Here is a 5,498-nt window from a genome sequence, read left to right as displayed (position 1 = left end):
GGAGCAGCAGCAGATGTTGCTGATTTATTAACACAACAAGGAAATGGCTAATGGTATCTGCGCTTTATTTGTTTTGGCTAATTACAAAGGAGAACAAAGTCTCATGAATTGACAGCTATGATAATGTTGAGATAGTTCTGTAATACTAAAAACTTAGGCAAAGATCTGTCCCCTCACTGTCTGCTCCCGTCTGTCTGGTGAATGTGGGCCGTTGCTCTACTTCCTTATCTCTAACATTTTCCCACGCTGTCAATTCAGTTCGTCCTCAGTCAGCACGTCACTGCTTCCATGCAGTGGATTGTTTACTCACCTTTGCATCATGTCTATTGCACAACCCTCTTCATTCCTGTCTCTGCTTCTGCATGGTCAAGTCTTACTTAGAGGTCTACTTAAGTCTAACTTCTTCTCCTCCACCGCCACCACCACCAAGATCTATAAAAGAAGTTGGCAGGTGAGGTATCATCTAAGATTCAGTTCGTTGCACGTTTCCTCAGTAAATTCTTTATCGGCCTCATCTCTCCTTACTTAACTAACTCCTAACTTACTCCTTACTAAACAGATCCTCGCATCAAATTTGAATTTTGCGCAGGTATTCACTGTTCAATTTTGGTTACGTACATTTAGATTATCCTTCAGTATTTGCCTTGCAGTACTTCATCAGGTCCATTTTTTTTATTATAGTCATAAAAAAAAGCAAATGTTAGTGTGCCAAGCTGAAAAGATGCTTTACCTGATTAGCGTATGCACATCCCCATAGGTCACTGTTTGTGTCCCACGCCAGCATTAGCATTTACCTCAAGGCCAGTTGATGTCGAGTACACCCTCGCGGCTAGCACAGCGGCACACAATAAAGCCGCGCTCTTGGTGTGGAAAAAATCAATGGCCTTGTACTGAGCGCGCCACACCCTCGTCAACACGGTATTTAACACCACAAGACTGAGTGGCGCCGCCTAAGCTACAATGCTAACGTAAAAAGTTGATTGTTCTTTTGAGGGTCAGGCTGCGTTTTTAAAGGAAAGCCTCGTGGATGAGTCTTTTTTTTTTTTATCTCAACAAATTTCGCATGATGCACTGTAGCACATGTTACAGTCAGTATACGTTTTGCTTTGCAGCTCATAACCTCGCAAAACATGGGGAATTCATAGTTTTTATTGTGTTTTTGCTTGAGGGGCACTCCGCCATTTTTTATTGGTGCTCTATGCAGGATATGAACAGTTATATATTGTCCTCTGTGGCTCTGGACAACCTCACTTATGATGTTATAGTGGCGTCATCGGGGATGTCCCACCATGGCCTTGAGAACTCCGCATTTTTAAAGCCAGACATGTGGAAAACATGCAATTATTTGGCAAGGAGGGTTGAAAAAAAAGAAAAAGACTAATCTGCATCTTGTGCGATTTTGTGTTTTGATAATCTTGAAGTAATGTGGCTACTCACTTTTAATCTGTGTGTGTGTGTTTTTATAGAGGATACCTGCTTCTTTCCTACACTGTAAAACTCATCCGAGCCAGGTACATGTACCCTTCCTCCCTCTCAAAGTTCCCACAGTCATCTGTCCACTGCGAGATGAATGAATAATTCCCCATTCTTCCTTTACCACACTTTTCCTAAGGAGACGTTTCACCACCTTAAGAATTCCCAGCAAATGTCAACGCGAGTTCTTCCACAGCTCTCCTTACATAAACCCTCAAGTCAAAGAGCCAATTAAAGCTGCATGCTAACCATCAGCGTAACTGCATCTACGGCTAAAGATCACTGGATGGAAAAACAAATTCTGGCCTCCCTGTTAACAGAGGGATGTTTTCCATTAATAGGAGGAGAAGGAGGTGGTGGAGGAGGGAGTGCTCATTGGCAGACAGTAAATGAAACAACAGGCTTCTGTTTTTGCATGTGTGAGCACCGGCACACTTTCAGTTTTGGATGTGCACATGGAAATGCATGTACAGCATGTGTGTGTGTGTTAAGTTACAGCTGTTCATAGATACGATCTTTTGTGTTTCCACAGTAATGTGTGGCAAGATCACATGACATAAAACTATCCTCACGTCACCAGAGTAAATCAAAAGTAGCCCATTTGAGTGTGTGTCTTTGTCTGCAGCCTGTCTGCCCTTGCGCCGCCCTGCGTACGCGTGTTCAACAGGGCGTGCATGTGTCTGTGTGTGAGCTTGTGAAAGAGAAAGGGGATGAGCCTCATTTGAAAGACCAGTGGAGAAAGTCAGCAGCGTCATGGGGCAACATGGGTAATTTTCATACCTGTCCCATTGGTAATGGTGCATGAATTGCATGGGGCCCCAAATAAGACTGAGGGGATTAGATGAAACTCCACTACTGTAGAGAGAGGGAGGGAGACAGCAGGGTCACAGAGAGGGTGCATTATGTGTGCATCAACTTGTTTAAGCACCGTAAAAACATATTTAAGTGAAATAGTTCATCAACAAAATGTGTTTTGCGTGACTTTTTGTGCTTTTATTCCCTTATAATAACAAATATCTATACCTCCATATGTGGTTGCATTTAGCACAATCATAATTGAAAATGTAGAAAAACATGCATGCATTTATGTAAGTGTCATATAAGTATGAATGCATTTACTATTTTTTAATTCAAGTCCTTCTACATCCTCCATGAATGTCCCCATTCATGATATGTGCTTTCACCTGACTTTCACTGACAACCAGTGACAAAGATACAAACATAAAGAGCCCGCAGAGTTATAATATACTTGTATTACATGTACATTCTATCATTTTAATACTTAAGCAGTGTGTATGGAGAATTTTATCTGTTCTTCTAGATAAAGTTTCATGGGGTTTCTGGACTTTGACCATCCTCAAATCAAGTAAAGAGTGGGTCTGCACTGCTAACATCAGAATACAATTAAATACAATTCAACACAAAGCTATATCCACACTTTGTAGTATTAAAGAAAATCTGTGAAAAAAATCATCACCAAACTTTTGGGCTTAATATGCAAGTTTCTTAGAAACTCAGTCAAACACTGGAGTGACACTGGAAAAAAGAAAAGAAAAGAAAAGAAAAGAAGGCTCAGGAGAGACGTACCAAAAGGAAAAGAAATGCTGGAGAGCTGCAGGGTGAAAATTGCGGGAGTGGGATTATGGAAGATTACTGTGCAGGAGCAGGAGCAGGATGTGGGGGAGCCAGAGAGAGTTAGCTTTCATCTGGTCACAGAGACAAAGGAGCTGCCAGTGACGAGCCTGGGTCCCCCTGCAGCCATGCTGGATGGTGGATGGGGTGTTGAGGAATGGCACTGAGTATGTGTGTGTGGGTAAGGTGGGTTAAAAATGACCTTAGAGAAAGAATATGTTCTTATGTAAAACTGGATCTATCCCACTGCTAATACTGTAGATGAATGGAAAAGAACCGTGTTATTTCTGTCTCTTTCTGCAAAATGAAACACAAAATGTTAGTGTTATGTTCTCACACACACACACACACACACACATATATACAGACATAATGATGGAGTCGGAGGGGAGGTCTCCAGATGAATGTTTGTAGTCTAGCATAAGCCTCTGTGCAGGCAGACAGTCTAATTACACCTCTGCACCACACCGCACTAATGTCTGACTGTACGTTTAGCCCAGATGAAGGGTTTCTTTGTGTGTGTGTAGGAAAAAAAAAGAGCGAGATCGCATCTTTTGTTCACTCAAGCTGGTATATATATATATATATATACATATACATATATATATATGTATATGTATATGTATATACTTTTGCACAAGTGTACATGCGACTGTGTGCATGTGTGTGACACGTCTCAGGTTGCACCCCCTATCTCTGCAGCTCGGACAGAAAACGTTACACAAGTCGTGGGTGTGCGTAGGGAGCCTGAGCGTGTGGGTTTACATGCATGTTTATATATCAGTCACCAGCCTATCTGCGTTTGCCATCTCTCTCTCACTCATTCATTCATTCAACCGGGTCGGAGAAGGAGAGCGAGGCAGAGAGAGAGCCACTGTCATCTGTCTACGTCGTCCGCTGAGCCGTATCTAATGACCGCTAACAGGCCATCTGGACTACCTCAACATACAGACCTTTACTCCCATTTCACTGGCTGCACTGTTTACGCACCCACATGTACGCACACACATGCATTCGTCTCCCTCTGTTTCACCCTTTAAAAACAAATGCATGGTGTATATGTGTAACCAGACTCCAGTAAACAATATTTAGGATACTATGGTTGTAAATGATTGGCTTCCCACTGCTGTTAAATCCCTCGTATGTGTAACTACAGTATGTACAGTACATTTCAAATAAAGCAGCTTTGATTGTGATTTGATTTACTGCAGGTGGCATCTCCTTTTCAAATCTGCTCGTTTGAGTGCAAGCTTTCCAAAGAACTGCACACCTTTGCAGTGGTCAGCTGCTCCGACTTGGTACTCTGCGGCAACTTTGGAAAAATCTGAATGTGGAACAAATGAGCCCTGCCTGAGACGTGCACACTGTGTGTTCAGAAGCTTTGTTCCCAAATGCACTGTAGGTTTTGTTCACAGTCATCAGTTTCTATTCGTCTCACAATGGCTAGCATGCAGCTTAACGTGGCTAACAGCTGAATTAACGCTTTTTAACGAGCTAACCTTAATCAGATGTATGTATCTATGACTGAGTTTTGTAAAGTGCCTAGAGGCAATTTGTGCCGTTATGCTAATAAAACTGGATGAAATCATAGTAGGCTAGACTCTCTCTGTCCAAACTTTATATTTTTTGCCCTGCAAGCAGGACCTCGTGGCGCAACGGTAGCGCGTCTGACTCCAGATCAGAAGGTTGCGTGTTCAAATCACGTCGGGGTCAAAACTTTACTGAATTTTCACCAGAATAAATAAAATCCTGTCAAAGAATACTCAGTCTGCTCACTGTGTGGGTTTAGAAGGAATGTTAGTTCATATAAATCGGGACCAAAGAAACACAATTATGTTGGAAAAATAAGACGAGCAGTACTTTCTGGCAAACCTGGTTTTAGTTGTTATGTTTTAAACCAGTTATTAGATTAGAAATAAATCTTTATTGATACCCGGTGGCAATTCATGAACAAAGCCAGCAATATAAAAAATAGTCACAGAGACTTGTCTTCACCTTTACCAGCTGCAACTTGAAAGTGATCAATACATTAAAGGGGTCCTTGTACTGTAAAAACTATATCTGACATAGCACCGTTGTCAAAGTCAAATATTAAAAAGTTGCCAACATCAAAGATGGGAAAAGTTTATTTTTTGTCATTTTTCAGCTGGCGGGCCTGCTAGGGAGTCGCCATTTTGAGGTGACGTAGCAAGCAGGTTTGTAGCACGTAAGCTAAGCTAGCTGTAACCACATGTTAAAAGTACACGCCATGTGTATCTGACTAAAAGAATCTATCTTCCTCAATCTTTCACTGCTTCTCTCTTTCGCTGTCTACTGCCATGGGAATCACCAACCCCATGATGTCAGGGGCCACTGTACAGCAAGATGGCAACACCCATGCTAAAAAACATAAC

The 5,498-nt window shown here is 41.9% G+C and overlaps 1 non-coding gene across 1 annotated transcript; it reads left to right on the top strand.

The window, feature by feature from the left end:
• The first annotated feature begins 4,746 nt into the window (after positions 1-4,746).
• Positions 4,747-4,818, top strand: trnaw-cca. The gene has a single exon. It is a non-coding gene; the product is annotated as a tRNA-Trp (tRNA).
• Positions 4,819-5,498: the final 680 nt, after the last annotated feature.

This window comes from Mugil cephalus, chromosome 18, assembly GCF_022458985.1.
Source record: "Mugil cephalus isolate CIBA_MC_2020 chromosome 18, CIBA_Mcephalus_1.1, whole genome shotgun sequence".
NCBI classification, from domain to species: Eukaryota; Metazoa; Chordata; class Actinopteri; order Mugiliformes; family Mugilidae; genus Mugil; species Mugil cephalus.
Note: the sequence above shows the minus strand (reverse complement) of the source record. Positions and strands in the feature narration are given on the sequence as shown.